The sequence below is a fragment of the Kogia breviceps genome, chromosome 2, assembly GCF_026419965.1.
Source record: "Kogia breviceps isolate mKogBre1 chromosome 2, mKogBre1 haplotype 1, whole genome shotgun sequence".
Classification (NCBI taxonomy): domain Eukaryota; kingdom Metazoa; phylum Chordata; class Mammalia; order Artiodactyla; family Physeteridae; genus Kogia; species Kogia breviceps.
Window position 1 is genome coordinate 39845182 of NC_081311.1, and position 19036 is coordinate 39864217.

Here is a 19036-nt window from a genome sequence, read left to right on the forward strand (position 1 = left end):
GTATACGTTTATTTGACTTGGCAAGAGTGACATTCTCTGCTAGGTGAACTTAGAGGTTATTAAATAACATCCAGATGAACCCTTGCTAGTGAGTTTTTAAATCATCTATGGCAGATTTTCCCCCTGCCTTCTTGACTCCCATTACTATATTTCAAAGGTTCTATTTGTAGTTCAGTCTATTGCTTCATCATGATTAAGGGGGAAACTTTTCTTGCTCCAACTAGCCTCACTTTTTTTTCTTTACCTTTTTTTCTTTTTACCTAGACGTCGAGAACAATTTCTCTCATCTTTACAGAAAGCTTTATAAAGTGAAGGTAATAATTGTTACTTTTTAGCCCCGTCTTTACTGGTCAGTTAGTGATGGTACTGCTGCTGCTGCTAATTATTACTAAAAATATTTGTCTTACTGTATACTATATAAGCTTTCTCATTTAATTCTCACAGTAATCTGATAAAGTAGGTACTGTTCATCCCATTTCATTAGACGAAGAAAGTGTGGCACAGAGAAGGTAAACAACTTGCTCAAAATAAAACAGTGAGCTGAAGCAGGCAAAAGCAGGTGTGAGTTACCCCAGAACCCATGCGTGGTCTCTGTGTGCCATGCTGCTTAGCTAATTGTCCCAACAACTCATTTGTTTTGTATAAGTCTTATTTCCATTCTCTTTTATGGTTTTGTTCCTTTAATGTAGTTCTTCAGTAATTTTTCATGTACCCACATTTTTTCATGTGCCATATACTGATACAACTATGGTGGCCGTGAGTACATTCTCTTTTAGAGACTAGCAAACCTTAGTATCATGGAGGTTCTTACAAGAATACTGTATTTCTGCTGTATTCAAATTGTTATCGAATACAGTTGCTCATGCCTAAGTATTTTTTTGTTGTGTCATACACAGAAAGCTTTCTCTGTCTTGTACTTTCATATTTTGTTTTTGTTTGTTTGTTTTTGGTTAAACAATTTTAGTGGCCTGTACCACTGAATTTGAATTTAAATTCCCGTTTTAAAGAAACAGTCCCTCAATTTACCAATGCTTTATTTCCTTATTTATTTTCCCCTAAGTATTAGCATCTTAATTTAACTGAGTATTATTAGAAAGTTTATCAAATACCCTCTGATTCTTTTCTTCTGGTAACATAGTCTGTGGATTGGTTTTCAGTTGTTTATGTATTTGTTCAATCTTTACCAATAAATTTAATATTTATTAAATAGCTACTCTAGTGTAGGGCTCTACTAGAAGCATCTCTTTTTCACCCCCAAATTATTTAATGCCAGAAAATCTCTGATATTAGACTATCTGCTAAAACATACATTGCCTTTTCAGGGGTTCTTCCAACATGGATTGAGCCCAGCAAACCTGGGCTGGAGATAGGTTCCCAGTGCTTGGACTCTGACTTTGTAGTGCTGTGTACTTTTCCTTTTGCATGTCCATCCAAGTTTGAATTTCTATAGGTTGGTCATTGTTTGGTTAATATCTCCTTCTCCTAGAAGATGGTAAATTCCCTGAAAACAAAGCCAGTGTCTCTTTTGCTCCATGTTGTATCCTTGGAGCCCAGACAGGCGTGGCACACAGTAGGTGCTTAATAGCTCTTTGCCAGAGGAAGGACAAAATGAAGTCTCTCCATGTTCCTGGCCCTCAGATAGTTCATCTTTTAAACTTAAAATTTCGAAAATGGGAAACTTATGTTACTGGGCTCAGTAGAGCTTAGAGGTACGTTTGGCTTGGCTAGAAGAGTTTCACAGACTTTGAACTTGAATGCCTTGTCATGCCTTTCTGGAAGTCCCTGTGTTTCTCAGGTTCATCACAGCCCCTGATACTCCGTCCTGTCTTTAGCTCACCATGCCTCTTGTACGTATTATCTGACTGGCCTCTGAAGGCTTTTCAGGTTTTCACCTGAAAAAATGGGATTGCATAGTCTTGAAGAGTCCCTTCTAGTTGGAATAATCTGTGATTCTAAATGATCTTGCCCAGGAAGCATATTTGTCCTCCAAGTCAAATAAGTGTTTTGTCTTAGGCTCTGTGACATAAAACCTCATAAATTGGTTAAACTTGAAAAGTAACTGGGTTGATTGAGAAATACTTGCCTGGAATTAATGGAAATAACTTACAGATAATCTATCAAAATTTTAAATCCTTTTGTGGACACAGCCAGAACTCTAACAGAATCTGGTCAAGTTTACAGTAATAGCTTGCTGATTTTAATTATCCAAATAGTCAATAGATTTTAATATTGTGAGATGGTACAGGCCATCAAACTCATGATAAAATATAAATTCATTAGGTGTTTACTTCAACGTTAATCAAAATAAAACAGGGAACATTTAAAGGCTGATTTTGTTTGCCATATTGTCTCTTAGCTCTTCAGAATGGAACCTGGGAACTCCCAATCCTAGAAAAAAACCTTTTTTTTTTTTTTTTTTTTTAAACCCTATCCGACCATATGCTTCTGTGAATGTCTGAGGTTAAATTTCTGAAAGGCCTATGTGCCAGTGCAGCTGTATATCTTGTATCTGATAAAAGTGAGGCTTAATAACAACATATATTAATTGGCTGGAAAAATGAATGTATGTGTGATCTCATTTATGCCTCACAATATCTAAATGAATAAAGGAGGACAGATCATTTCCATTTTACAGAAGAGATGATTAAGGGTCAAAGAGGTGAGGTAACACAACCCAAATCCAACAGTTCATAAGTGGTAACTCTGTAAATACAGCAGGCCATCAGACCCAGTTCATCCTCTTTCTACACTCTGTGCAGCATCAGTGCATCATGAGATGGCCTTGAGACTCCACTGAGTCCAGTTGTTCAGCAAATGCATTTATGGAAAATCCAAGCAGGTAGGCTCAGAACACAGCATATACAATGGATAAGGGCATGGGCTCTGATTCAGCTGCTACCTTACCACTCATGAGGTATATGAGATTGAATCTGTCTGAGCTTCCTTTTTCTCATTATGAATGAGGATTATAACACATGCCGTGATTAGAGATCATGTTTGTGGGTCCCTCAGTACAGGATGCAAAAAATAGTATGGGGTTCTACAAATAGCAGAAAACATAAGCTGTTGGAATTATCATTACATTTTCCTTGTTATTGAATTAACCCAATTGCATTATTAAAGTGCTATAAGCATCTGTTAACCAAACTGAAAAGCACGAGGTGGAAAGACAGGACCTTTCAGTCTTGACAAGGTCCTAGAGAACAGCACAATGCAACCCAGCCTGGTTTTGCTGGGTTTGACTCGGGAAGATTGACAGCAAGAATCCTTTGTTGACTCCTGTGGCTGGGGCTAATCATGGACAAGAAAGGGCAAACATAAGCAAGCTTGAAGGTCCGTAATGATGCCATTTAGTTCGTTCAATAAGCCATTAGAGGCCTACAGAGAAGTGAAGAATGGATTGACCAAGTTTAACTGAGTGCCATGTATTGTAGTTAATTTATGTTAGGAAATCATAGTGATAATAGTTGTATAGTATCTGAAGGAAAAGCTGTCTGTGCTCTACAGATGCGAAGACTATTTGGTGGTCATTCTTGGGAGGTGCATTTATGTGACATTGTAGTAATATTACTCTTAACATTCATTTTGACACGTAGGCCATTGTACGTGTAGACTGGGGCACTGCTGCCCTGGAGTACTATGCATTTTTAAAGACCCACTGCTTTAATGATGTGATTCCAATCCATCAGAAATATTTACAGTAAAATGCCTTTTCTCTTTCCTGAAATGTCTGCTTAGAACTTATGCACTGATAATGGATTTCTATTTGAAAGCCATTCATTCCCAACTTGAATATTTGCTGTCCAGGCTGAGAAGCTATCAGATGCAGAGCATAAACGTAGCCTATAAGTGCTTTCTGTTAATGACTTTTGTACTGCATTTCAAGGTGTCTTTTCAAAAACATTATGATCGTGGGTGAAAGCCATGATAACAGCCCTGTTAGTCTATGGAGGAATACGTTAATTGTCTCGGACAAATTCATGACAGTTGTAGTGATGAGCTGATAATGGAAAACTTTAGAATTAGAAAAAAAAATACTAGTTTATTCTGAAACGTGTCATGTAACAAAAAGATTATTTTTAACAGCTTTGTTGTGATATAATTTACATATCATAAAATTCACCCACTGTACATGTATATAGTACAATGATTTTTAGTAAACTTATGGAGTTGTACAGCTATAACCACAGTCTAGTTTTAGAATATTTCTGTTATGGCCCAAATTACCTGGGGCCCACTTATGGTCAATCCTTGATCCACCTCTAGCCCCAGTCGCTCACTGATCTGCTTTCTGTCTTTATAAATTTACCTTTTTTATACATGTCATACAAACAGGCACCTTATTCTGCAAATGATATCAATTCACTTGAAGGACTATGTGACATCAATTTATGGCTTGTTCCATGAAGTTTAGAATGTTAAGATTGTACTTGGATCCAGGGTATTTGTTGTTCACATTAAACATTAAGTCTCATTAGTCTCAGAGAAAGTTCAACAGGACTGTTTTTTGGTTGTTGTTTTGGAGTAATGCAGAAGCTGAGGAATTGAGTTTTGTAACCCAGATTCAGTTTGTTAGTGTCATAATGACCTGAGTAACCATAACAGCAATAATAGTAGCAGGTTGTCTTTTATGCAGTGGATTCAGGCATTGTACTGGGGGTATGAATTTCTTCCCTAATCTTCATAGTATTTCTGAAAGGTAGAGACAGCAAAAGTGAAGCAAACTCAGAGAAATTAAGGAATTTGCCCAAGACCACACAATGCTGCCTGAGTCCAAAGTCTGTGCATTTGGCTACTATACTAAGAGTTGTTTATCTGGAGGAGCTGTGTAAGACTGTATGTTTTATACCTTTTTACAACTTCCCAACTCTCTCCATTTATTTTTTAGCACTAATCTATATCCTTGAAGTTAGTCTCCCACTTGCCATTTTGGCTTCCCATACATATTCTGCCAAGTAATAAAAGAAGAGAGCTGGATGAGATAAAGGCAAGCACCAATGCCTGAGGCGAATATAGAACTGGTTAGGGAGCTATTTGTGAAATGAAAGAGACAAAGAGGAGGTATTTGAATTATGAAATCAAAAAATGGACAGGAGTACATGAGAGAAATATAAGACAAAAGAACTTCATAAGACTTGAGAGGAAGGGAGAAATTTCAGTCACCTTTAGGTGATTCTGATGTGCCCTAAAGTTTGAGAATGCCTGGAATAGTAGGATGGGAATTTAAACTTAATGTGGGAGACTGTACCATAAACTGTACCATACACATTACTGAAGGCATTTCGTCCCATTGCACAGAACGGGCTGCCTCTACTTGCATTCTGCTGAGAATTGGGATGTTCCCTTTTATTCAATTCCCATCTGCCTTTTACTTACAGGAAACTTTCTTCTGCCCACACCACTCTGAAATGATTTCTCTTTGAGAATACCTATAGGTTTGAATTCTTTTTTTTTTTTTTTTTTTTGGTGGTACGCGGGCCTCTCACTGTTGTGGCCTCTCCCGTTGCGGAGCGCAGGCTCCGGACGCACAGGCCCAGCGGCCATGGCTCACGGGCCCAGCCGCTCCGCGGCACGTGGGATCTTCCCGGACCGGGGCACGAACCCGCGTCCCCTGCATCGGCAGGCGGACTCTCAACCACTGCGCCACCAGGGAAGCCCAGGTTTGAATTCTTTTAGCTCTAATATTCTTTTGGTACTTAATATTAAATCTTTTAAAAATTGTTATTACATATACACACACACACACACACACACACACACACACACAAATACACACAGGTACCACCTCCTCAGAGATGCCTATCCTGAACAGACTATGGTCACTTTCACTCCAAATATTCTCTATTACATTACTTTACTTTGGTTTCTTCATAGCACTTCATTATCTAAAATTATCTATTTATTTGTATTCTGCTTTTTGTTTGTCCAGAGGGCTTCACGTCAGCTCACCTCTGTTGATCCAGGTCCCAGGATAGTGCCTGGTACATGGTAGTAGTTTAGTGAATGAGTAAATATATGTCTGTCCTCATCTAGGTTGTAAGCTAGCAGGGGACAGGGCTTGTGTTAAATTATAAATACAAATGAAGAGACTAGTGTAGTATCAGGGGCATAGGAGGCACTCACAGAACATTATTATTATTATTTTTTGTTTGTTTTTTGCGGTACTCGGGCCTCTCATTGTTGTGGCCTCTCCTGTTGCGGAGCACAGGCTCCGGACACGCGGGCTCAGCGGCCATGGCTCACGGGCCCAGCTGCTCCGCGGCATGTGGGATCCTCCCAGACCGGGGCACGAACCCGTGTCCCCTGCATCGGCAGGCGGACTCTCAACCACTGCGCCACCAGGGAAGCCCGAAGAGCATTATTATTTATTCCATGCCTTTCCCCTCTCCCTGTTCTTATCGCTCTCCACTTCTAAAAGTTGTTTGCACTGAGTGTGTGCTTGGGGAGAGCTGAATGTAATAACTGAGACAGAGTATTAAAGCTTAATATTAACAATTAGAAAACAAATTGAAATCTATCAGTATTCTTCATGTTTTGATTAGTATGAATTATTTATTGAATGGCTAATAGAATTTCTAAAAATTGAAATATGAAACTTCCTATTTTCTTCAGCACTAAGATATATCGTTAAAGTTACCTTCATACTTTATTGCTAAACAATTAAAATCTGTAACATAATATAGGTTTATATTTCTTACCTGAAATCTTTGGGTTCCAAAGTACTTTGGAATTCAGGGTTTTTTTCCATATTTTTGAAAGATTGCATGAAAGGTACACATAGAATGGATTCTGTAACACCCGTTAGGGCTCTGGAGCAGCACTCCTAAAATGAACATATCTGCATTTCTTCAGTAAACTATATGAATATTTACCTAAATAGGGAAAATAAAAGCTAGAGAACTTCTTGTGGTCAGTTCAGGTTGGCCTTTGTGGCAAAGTGAGTTTCCTGTAAACTTGTAAGACTTTGGTCTTTAGAATCTTAAGGGTTTATGAACCTGTATCATCTCTAAGGGGAACCAACATTTACATTTTAGATTTTTTCATTTTTGAAAGCTATATTAGTCCGCAATTAACATTTGAGGCACTTGAAACTCAGAGAGGTTAAGCACCCTGATCCAGATCACAGAGCTGTATATACAAATGAAATGAGAATTTGAACCCGGGTCTGGTTTAAAAAAGTCCATAAGGATTGCTTAGTGCACCCCATTCATTATACAAGTGATAACAAGAGGTCCAGAGAGTTTGTGATCTGGGGTAACATCACCAGTTAAGGGCAGAGTCCCGATCCGGGTTTCTTAATAACTAATTCTGTGCTTTCTTCATTTCCCATGGTGATTTCTAGTTTCTAGATGTTTTAAAATTATTGTTCTTGGAAATCACAGTTGTTGAAGATGTAAATTCAGTTTACTAATAGTTTCTGTTTGCTGTAGCAGCTCCCAGAATGTTTTGGTCAAACAGTTTGACTCTCTGTATTTTTGTAATCAAATACCTAAGTGCTGGTAATCCCTACTCTTTCTCAGGTTCAAGCGGGGGGGCTGTATTTACTCGGGCACAGCCAGTGTCTTATAATTCCCCATTTCAACTTAGTTGCCTTCAAGAGTAAAATAAGCAATTTCATTTAAAATTAATAGCTCCAGTCTTATTTCTCCCTTATTCACTGAGGGAAACCTTATGGTTAACTGCAATTTCAGTTATTTTCAGTGCAACTTGGAGGGAATTCTTTGATAGGTGCCAACTAGGTTGTGTGGCTTTGCTGCCTTTAGACAAACTCATGTATTGGAGCAGAGCAATACTCCAGGAACTGCATTCTGAGTCAAAACCAATTACCTTGCTGTCTACCTCAGTACTTTACGGATTTACACATTTTCTCTACAAGATTTGTAGGTATCAGATTTTTGTAAATCAAGGGTTTGAAGCATACTAGAGAAACTTGCATTTAAAGTAGACACTGGATTCTTCTTTTTTATTGAATGTGACTGATTCAGGGAAAAAGAAATTGAGGGCTTTTGGCAGACTCAAAGGATCTGGAAAACTTTACGTATATTGTTTTTTCAGAGGTAGAAATGCAGAGTTTTTAATTGTGAGGCTTTTATGGTTTGTTTGTGCCTAGATTTATATGTTATGTACTTCTGTAAAGGATATGTGCATGATATCATTATATGAGAATTAGAAATAGGTAATGTGTCATTTTATTTAATAAATTTAGCAGCTTATTTTTTAAAAGGGAAATAAAATCGAGGCACAATAGCTTGAGGGAGATAGAGTTGAAGGGAATGGAAAGAAGGAAAAAATGAAAGGAGAGATGGGGATTTCACACTGATCGGGGCTGTGTAATGATGCTTGGTCCCTTAGCCCCCGTTCTTCTTATCACTGAAGCTAAAGAAATTAACCCTTACATTGCATTTGTCTGTGGATTGAAGACTAGGCCTGTGCTTAGACACTATGAATAGGAATTTCTAGATCTGTAGTCCGGTCCACATTCCTGCTGGTCCCATTCTGACAGAATATGGAGAGTCAATAGCATGGTGATTTAGTGCTGGAACTCTGGAGTCAGAGAGAACTGAGTTCAAACCTGGATTTGGCCACTGGTTGTATTTTTTTACTTCTCTGTGCCTTGGATTTCTCATCTCTAAAATGGGAGGCAGCAGAGTGTACTGGTCAAGCGCATGGTGTCTGGAAGTAAACCTCCCAGTTGGAATCTCAGATCGACCAATTATGTGCTGTGTTACTTTAGGCAAGTTGCTTAACATCTCTATGCCTTCACTGTCAAGCAGGGATAGTAATAGTGTCCATCTCCTCTCTGTGGTAGCATAATTACACAAGGTTACGTGTGTAAAGCAGTGAGAACAGTGTCTGGCGCGTGGAAAGCACGCAGCAGATGGTTGGTCTCTTCGTCAGTCCACTAACCCACTGGCTCTCAACTGGGAGTGACTTTGCCTCCCGCCCCCATGGGACATTTGGCAGTGTCTGGGGGCATTTTATTTGTCATAACTGGGAGCAAAGTAGACACTGGGGTTGCTGCTAACCATCCTGCAATGTACAGGACAGTCTCTATGATGAAGAATGGTCTGTTCCCAAATGTCAACAGTGTAGTAACCTCACTGGCAGCCCAGTTCCCTTAGGACTAGGGTGTGGCTCCAACTCCTCTACCCGAGTCTGGACCCTCTACCCCGGGTTCCATAACTGTCCCTGTGGTACCCATAGTGGGTCATCCTCTGATGTAACTTTTCAGTCTGGCTGGATCTTCAGCTTTTGCTAATGGCTGAGTGGTCTTTTCTCCAGTGTCTGTTCTGGCTGACCCCCATCCTGCCATGAGTACACACGATGCTGACTGGCCGTCTCAATTCTGACTTTCCTGGGGCCAGGCTCCATGTTGGAGCAAACCATGCAGACTGCAACCAGGGCTGCTTTTTTTTTTTTTTTTTTTTTTTCAATCTTAGGACTGCTAGTGTCAGAGTTTGTGGCAGTCTGGCACAGACAGAATCTGTACACCCATTCCTCCTTTTGTCTCTTTTCTGTGGTGTTTTCCTCTCTGTCCAAAGTTCTCTTTCTTGCTTTCAGCACTGCAGCGCTCACCCTCCCTCAGAGCAGTTCATGGCCCAGGAACTTTTGATCCAGACCACCCTCCTGGTGGACATAGAACTTGGGTTGAGTTCAGCACTGATCTTTTCCGAAGGTCCGCAGGCAGGAAGGGACAGAGGCCACTCTTCTTCCCGGGGGCTTTTTCTCTCTTACCTTTCGATGCTTGAATTCTCTCTTGGATCTTGGTATGAGTCCTGAGAAACGAATAGTGATCTGGCTCTTCTGGATCCCCTCCACGCCCGATGAACTGGGGAAAAGCCAGCTTTCTTTTCTTGGAAAGTATCATGAGGGGAGCTTGGGTACGGGGGTCCTCTGACCAGAGTTCAAGTTCCCACTATGCCCCTTATTGGCTATGTGAACGTGGGCAAATTCATTTTAATTTCTTTGAGATTAATTTCTTCTTTTGTAAAATATCAAAAAGAGCATCTATCTTAGAGGTTGTTAGGAGAGACAGTATGTATAGTGGTTAGGACTGAGGCTGCTGAGGCCTGGCTGTGTTTGAAATCTACTACTTTCTAGTTGTATGTTCTTGGGTAAGTTCCTTAAATTCTCTGTGTCTTACTTGTCACATCTATAAAATGTGCATAACAATAGGACCGACCTCATAGCGTGGTTGGATGAATTCAGTGAGGACTTGTATCTAAATGCCTTAGAATAGCCCCTCTATTGACATAGTTGTAGGTAGTTATATTAAATTGGTTTTGCCTTAAATACTAGCATTCAAGATAAATACATGTATATTATATATACATATAATATGTATATTCCATTTTAATAACTGACATTGTAACAATGTTAGTATTTTTTCCCTCTAGTTTTCAATGTATAATGCTTTAGTTTTATAAACATTAAGGACATGTTTGTGGACATGTTTGGGAATCAGCTACAGTATATACTCCTCATCCCCTGGGAAAAATGTGTCCCTAGCTCCAAATACTTAACCTGAGGAGAATGACTTTGTAAGATAGTAGAGAGGACCTATATTAAGGAGTTTCTGACCTGGAATTCTGTGGAATAAAATTCGTGAGGAATCCACTTATATTACAGATATTTATTTTTGTGCCAGGCACTCTGCTAGATCCCGCTAATAAAGAGACTGTCATTAGAATATATTCTTCTGTCTGGAAACTTGTAAGATGTTCTTTTCCCCCAGTGTCCTAAAGTTTTATGATGATACACCTTGTTGTGAGTATAATTCCCTTCATTGTGTTGAGCTCACTGTGAGCCTTTTTATTTATTTATTTATTTTTTTGCGGTACGCGGGCCTCTCACTGCTGTGGCCTCTCCCTTTGCGGAGCACAGGCTCCGGACGCGCAGGCTCAGCGGCCACGGCTCACGGGCCCAGCGGCTCCGCGGCAAGTGGGATCTTCCGGACCGGGGCACGAACTCGTGTCCCCTGCATCGGCAGGCGGACTCTCAACCACTGCACCACCAGGGAAGCCCTGTGAGCCTTTTCAGTAGAAAAACTTAAGTCTTCAGGTCTGAAATTTAAAAAAAAATTACCTAATATGTTTGGTTGGATAAGAAAATAAGGAGGCATTAGGAAGGTGAAAATAGAAAATGTCATAACTAGCCTTAAAATGGATGCTGTATGTGCTTGAAATTCATAAGGGAATATTATAGAAAACTTTTGAATGTCTAATGTTTCAAATATGGCAGTGATTTAAGAAACCATGCTTGGTCACTCAAATATAAGTTCCAGGAGATATCTATTTCCTGTTTTGTTTGCTGCTGAATCCCCTGCATTTTCCAGTCTAAATCCTGCAATTTGCTTCAAAATGAGGTGAATGAAGTACAAATACTTTGTTGGTTGATACAATATCAAGATTTCTGCAACTGTTATCATCGTGTCTGCCAGTAAGTGTAGCCCTCACTTAATTTGTATGTTCCTATCAAAGAAAATGCATTCCTTAAAATACCACATTTCACTACATCCTAGTAGGAAAGAAATGTTTCCAACCTTGGGGATTAGGAAAACGGAGTAACTGATGGAGGAAGTGGCCAGTAAATTTGTTACTCAGATTGTGGTGAGAAAGGAGTGTAAAAGAAAATGGAGACAATCACTAAGAATTCTACAGTAGTTCTTAAAAGTGTTGCAAGTAAGAAAAATTACAACCCCTGGAGGTTAGCCCAATGCTAAGGCATTCCTTAAGAGTTTTTGGCCAGGGAGTAACTCCTGGCTCAGTTCCGTAGCCTGATCCATCTGCCTAGGCACCGAGGAAAGGTGGAAAACTACTTTCCTGTTATGGACTAAATGTTTGTGTCCTCCCAAAATTCATATGTTGAAGCCCTCCCCGCCCCACCTCCAACCATGTGAGTGTGTTTGGACACAGGGTCCGTAAGAACGTAATTAAGTTTAAATTAGGTTATGAGGATGGGACCCTGATATGAGAGAATTAGTATCCTTGTGAGAAGATACCAGAGAGCTCTCTTCCTCTCTGTCTCTGCCATGTGAGGACACAGAGAGAAGGTGGTCATCTATAGGATCTCGCTCCAGAAACCAAATGGATAGCACCTTGATCTTCGACTTTCAGGCCTCCAGAACTATGAGAAATAAATTTCTGTTGTTTAAGTCATCCAGTCTATGATATTTTGTTATGGCACCTCCAGCAGATCCATACAGTCCCCAAAGACAGACTCCAGATTACTTGTCCCTTGACTCAACAAGTTTGTAATCTGCTTTCAGGAGTTGAAATCCTATCATTTTAGTATATTTCATGATTTCCAGTTAAAGATGAAAGATTCAACAGATATGTAATCTAGAAAATTGAACAAATGACAAAGAATTGGAAAGTAGAAAAAAGAAAATGTAGATTCTTTCAGGAGGTGCAATAGAAAGAGAGAAGGTTTATGGGAGGGAATCATTAAAGAAAAATTCAAGAAAATTTCCCAGAATTGAAGGATATGAGTTTCCAGATTGTAAAATCCCATGAAGAGCCCATTACAGTGATGAATTAGACCCACTAATGAAGGCATTTCATCATTAATTTTTAGAATACTGACAAACCTCTGGCTTCAAAGGAGTGAGGTGGTGGGGAGAAGGTGGATAGATTTCTATCCTTAGGATCAGGAATCAGAGAGCAGCTTTATATTACTTTGAGTTAAAAGAAATTGAGTAATGCCTTTGAAATTCTAAGGAAAAATGATTCCTCAAAATAGAATTCTTTACTCAGTAAAATCATCACTGCTTGCAATGAAAGGCCAAAGACATTTCAGATATTTGAGGTCTCAAAAATTTTACCCCTTTATACCCTTTCTCTGGAAGATACTGGAAGATGTGCTCAACCAAAAGAGAGGAAGAGGATCAAAGTGAGACTCACAAGGCAGGGGAGCCAACACAAGAGTGGGGTGACAAGAATTCCCAGGTTAGTTTAGCAGGGAGACCTTATGATGAAAGCTGCACATCAAGCTTAAAGAACTGCTGATCTGGACTGAAGCAAGGTGTTGTCTTTGGGAGCAATTTCACCTGGATGAACTTGATAGCATGCCTGATGTGTATGAATGTATTGAGAGGGATTTACATACCTAGGGGAGAGTCTAAGGTAACTACATAAAAAAACTAATTACCTAAAAAGAAATTAACACAAAAAACGACAGCTGTGAACAATCAGAAAACAAAATGCCCTTCAGAAAAGAAGTACACATGATGTACTACAAAAAATCAGCTATGGAGAACATTTATATAGTCATGACAATGTAAGCATTCAGAAATGATCTGACAAAGCATATTTTATAACATTGGGTGGAAGAGGTAGATGAGAAGTGTGTGTGTGTGTGTGTGTGTGTGTGTGTGTCTAGTGGGGGTAGGGTGGCAGGACAGGAAAGAGGACTGAATTATTTCCTTCTATAGTAGGAAGTGACTTGATAATTCCTTTACTGAAAACAAAAAAGTAGCAATATAAGTATGTTCATAAGATATATAGAAGAAAGAAAAAAGAATCATCTAAAGAAACCTTTAAAATGGTTGATTCTAGGGATCAGAAATAATTCCAGTCTAGAAGGGGAAACTGCTATTGTAACTAGCGTTGTAGAAGAATTTGACTCTTTAAATCATCTTCATGTATAGCTTTGCTAAAAATAAAGTCCAAATAAAATATATCATGACACCGAAAGACATGACTGGGGAAATAATGAATGACAAGAGATAATTGCATAAGTTTGACAAGACCCTGAGAGGAAGCAGGAAGCCTTTGGAACATCTTTTTGATGCACCTGAATAAAACTGCACTCTTTTCTTTCTTTTTGAAAAAACATGTTGTGTTTTATTTAATGAAAATTTATTCAATGGTAATTTATAGATAAATTGAAAAACATTTTGGAGTGAATAAAGATGTAGCAGAAGGATATGTACTATGGAATAGTGTTTATGTAAAATCTCCAAACACAAAATGATGCTACTTATTGGTTATGGATATTTATATATGCAGTGCAATTATAAAAGTCTACATCAGGAAGGAAAAGAGGGAGAGGAGGCAAATTACCAGTGTCAAAATTGAGATTGGCATTCTATGTTCTACATATATTAAAAGGATAATAATAAGGAAGATTTTTGAACAGCTTTATTTATGCAAACAAATCTTACAACTTACATGAAATGGATAAGTTATTTGACAAACATGTACTACCAAAACTCACTCAAGAAGAAACAGATAACCCAAACAGTAGTATATCTATTAAATAAATTAAATTTGTAGTAAAAAATCTCCCCGTAAGGAAAACTATAGGCCCAGATGACTTTACTGGTGCAGTCTACCAAACATTCAAGGAAGAACGAATGCTGATTCTATACAGATTCGTCCAGAAAACTAAAAAGGAGGAGATGCTTCCCAAGTTTTTCCCCTAAGATCAGGAGCAAGATGAAGAAGCCTCCTCTCTGCATTTCTATTCAAATGTTGTACTGGAGGTTTTTGCCAGTGCAATAATGCAAGAAAAATAAAAGACCTCCATATTGGAAAGAATGAAGTATAAATGGCTTTATTTGCAGACAATATTATCATCTATGTAGAAAATGTGATGAGATCTACAGAAAAGCAGCTATAACTAAGAAGTGAATTAAGCAAGGTACAGAGTACAACACCAGTATGAAAATATATTTCTCTGTATAATCATGTTGAAATAAAAGTACCTTCTATAATACCATAAAAGTATGTATGCTTAGAGTTAAGTCTGACAGAAGATGTGAAAAACCTATAAACTGGAGACTATAAACAATTGCTGAGATAAATTTAAGAAAAATAAATGGAGAATATACTGCATGATTCATAATATTAAATTGTCAGTTATGCTCAAATTGATCTATAGTTTCAAGGCAATACCAAATCAAAATCCAAGCAGGCCTTTTTGTAGAAATTGACAAACTGTTTCTACAATTTATGTGGACTTCAAAATGGCAAAAACAACTTTTAAAAAGAACAAACTTGGAAGACTAATACTATTTCCAGATTTATTATAAAGCTGCTGAAGTCAAAGCAGTGTGGTATTGGCATAAATGTAGACAAATAGATTAATGGAACAAAATAGAGTCCAGAAACGAACACACACATTTATATGCACAACTGATTTTTGACACAGTGCAGAGACAATTCAGTGGAAAAGGGATACTCTTTTCAACCAATGGCCCTAGAACAATTGAATATCCATCTGCAAAAATTTGATCCATACCTCATATAATATATAAAAATTCAAAATGGACCATTGACCTAAATGCAAAACCTAAAACTATAAAACTTTTAGAAGAACACAGAAGGTAAAATTTTTGTGCTTTTGGGTTAGACCAGGCAAAGATTTCTTAAGTATGACACCAAAAGTACAATCCATAAAAGAACAAATTGTTAAGTTAGACTTCATTAAATTAAAATCGTCTGCTTTTAAGAGAGAATAAAAAGGGAAACAATAGACTGAGAGAATATATTTGCAATAATATATCTGATTAAGGACTTACAGCAGAAAATGAAAAGAACCTCAAAATTCAAACAGTCCAATAAAAAATGGGCAAAAGTTGAAACAGACTCTACCAAAGAGGACATATGGATGGCAAGTAAGCATATGAACAAATGCTCAACATCATCAGTCATTAGGAAAATACAAATTAAAATCACCATGTGATATCACTATGTATCTATTAGAATGGTTACTGTTAAATGGCTGGCCATAACAAGTGCGAAGGAACTCAAATTCTCATACACTGTTAATGGGAATGTAAAATGGTACAAATACTTGGAAATCATTTTGACAGTTTTTTTTTAAATGTTAAACATATATCTACCATATCATCCATCTATTCTACTCCAGGGTGATTGCCGAAGAAGAATAAAACAGATGTCCGTACAAAGACTTGGACATGAATGTTCATAGATGCTTGATTTAAAATAGCTAGAAACTGGAAACTATCTAAATGTCCATCCATAGGAGGATGGAAAAGCAAACTGTGATATATCCATACAATGCAATACTGCTTAGCAATAGAAAGCCATAAACTGTTGACACCCACTACGACGTGAATAAATCTCAAAATATGCAGGCAAAAGAAGTCAGACACAAAAGAGTATACATTGTATTATTCCATTGATATAAAATTCTAGAAAATGCAAACTACAATGACAATCAGTGGTTGCCTAGGGTAAGGGGGAGGGATGTTGGAAGAGGAAACCTTTGTGGACAGTAGATATGTTCAGTATCTTGATTGTGGTGATGATTTCATGGGTGTATACATATGTCAAAACTTATAATATTGTACATATTGTATGTTATGTATTTCAACTAGGTATAGTTTATTATGTATCAATTATACCTAAATAAAGCTGCTAAATAAATAGAAATAAATCATTCTGGAGGCTGAATGGAGAATGAACTATGGGAAAGAAGGTGAGACTGGAAGCCAAGAGCCCAAGCGTGCACATAAGAGATGAGAACAACTTCAACTGGGGTGGGGACAGGGAAAATGGGAGGATGTGGACTTGCCATAGTAATTAGAAGAGGAATTAATTTGTCTCCATAGTGGCTTCTCCAGCCATATTTGGAAGAGTATATGGAAAGGGGAGTCTTGTCATCCCTGTGTTGGATTTACAAGTACACTTCAACTCTAAGGAAAGGAACAGAGAGATAAATCCATATGGTACTTTGGGGAATCATGAATATTTCAGTTCTTTTGAAGTACAGTATTGATGAGGGCGAGGACTAGGGGAATTTGGAAATACAGAGCTGAGCCCAGTTATGGAGAGCCTTGCATATCACTAAAGAATTTATGACTTTCTACACCAGGTGAGCAGTGAAAAACCCTTCAGTAGTTTTGGATAGGGCAGTTACTCTGTAGATTTTTGGAGAAGATTTTTAAGCTGTATCTGTTTTGTAGGATGATCTGAAGTTTGGGGGATGTTTTAGGTAGTGAGAATAGGCAGGGAAAGCTAATGAAGTCTTGGAACTGTTGAGATAGAGATACAGGTACAGATACAGATACAGATACAGATAGAAAGATGATTGATGCAGAAAGGGACTGTTGGTAGGGTTGTCGACTGATACTGATTGAGTTGGAGGATGGGATGAGGGAGAGCCTTCATGGTTGGGCAAATGGGAGGGTGTAGGTTGCTCATAACATTAGCTGAAATCCGATAATTTTGTGCATTTCTAAGATCCTTGACTGCTCCATAAGTTCTTTCATATGTATTTTTAAAAGAGATATTTACAAAGCTCTCTGATATAGGCAGAGCATGAGGAAACTGAAGTTCGAAGAACGTACGCTTTTTACACAAAAGCAGAAAATTGTAGAGCCTATAGCAGAGTTCTCTTTTTTTCCTTCGGATCTCAAGCTCTTTCTTGTAAAGCTACACTACATGCAAGAATGAGGGGTAAGGGTGTTATTTTCTCTTGCCATGCTGCAGTGTACCACCTAGAAAGCCAAGCTGAATTGTTGTGGTTTTCTTTATTTTGCGCTGAAAGCATTGTTTTACAGATGGAGAATGGAGAGTAAGGCAGGAAGTAGATTAAGTACAGTTGTATATGTGTTTTTTGTGTAATACCAGCAAAGAGCCTTTCCTATGGGAAAGGACTTGCTCCCATCATATTTACCTTTCATGTATTAAGGGGCTCTGGCAGTGGAGGTTCCTGATCATTATTGTATCATAGTGGTAATAAGCATTAGACTTCTTACATTTGATATTTTTAAAACATTTTCTGGTTTCCTAGGAAACCAATGCTTGAGTACTGTGTAACCAAACTTTACCATAGATACTGGTTACACAATATCTCAGCAGAAAAAGAGCTTTGGGTTTTAAAACAGGAATTAAAATGTGGGTTGTTGGAATAGTATATGCTGCTTTTTTCTTTAGCCAACAAAGAAGAAAAAACTACAACCTCGAAATAGATCTACTGCTTTAAAGAAATGTTGCACGTGTGTGTATAAAATATGTGTGTGTATATATATAAGATCTTGTCAGATTTTATAATCTTGGTGAGCTTCTGAAGGGGTATTTCCTTTTTTGCTTTTCATTAGATTCAAAGCACATTTGCCAGAGATGTTGCTAGTTAAAATGTATAAAACTGTTGTGTCGTTTGAGGCTTGAACCAGATCTAGATGTATTATGGAAACCGATTTGATGATTAAAGTGCTGGACCAGTGTGTTTTGTTCAGTTATTTTATTTTTATTGTATATTAGGAAAATTGGAATGAGGTGGGATTAGAGAGTTAAATGCAATATTTCAAATGTGCAATCTCTTGTAGTTCATAAACATATTTATACCCACAGCAATATGACTTTAGTGTCAACCAAGTTAAATACTTTTCATTTTCCTAATTCATATCAGTACTATACTAGGTTAACATGGTACATGGATTGATTTTTAAAAATACTGTCAGTTTATTATGGTGCCATTCATTACATACCAGGTTGTATTCAACAGAAATTGGAATCAAAAATTGCAAAAGCTCTATGGGGTTCAACTTGGCAGCACAAGAGCTTAATTTTTATTCAACAGCTACCAAAATGCCTCATTGATTGGCAACATGGAACAATGATTTTAGACCTCTGTGCCAACTTCTCGTTTTGCTCAAAGACTACCAGACAACCGTAGGCTCTGTTTTTCATAAGTTAAACTATGATGCTCAGGACAATGTGGTAGAAAGAACATTTGGCTTTGCAATAAAACAGTCATAGTTACTGATTCAGTCACTAGTGAGTGAGGCCCAGAGAGGTTAAGTGACTAATAAGTCAAAGATGTATAGCTAGTCAGTGGCATAGCTAGGGAAAGGAGATAGTTTTCCTGACCCTTCAGGCTAGTGCAGTACCTACTATATTTTTCCACCTTTCTATTCCTCCAAAACTTTTCAAATGAGCATAGAGAGAGCGGTGTGTTAATGCACGGCATTAACTCTAAATCGTTGTTATCCTAACTATGAAGCCAACCAGAGACACCTATCTTCCCTTCCTGCTTCATCATTTTACTCCCCTTAACATATTTG

At 38.1% G+C, this 19036-nt stretch overlaps 1 protein-coding gene across 2 annotated transcripts in view; it reads left to right on the forward strand.

Annotated features, from left to right (window-relative positions):
- PRKG1 (protein kinase cGMP-dependent 1) overlaps nt 1-19036 on the forward strand; it is a 1199831-nt gene that overhangs the window by 95093 nt on the left and 1085702 nt on the right. The gene's annotated exons all lie outside the window — the stretch shown is intronic.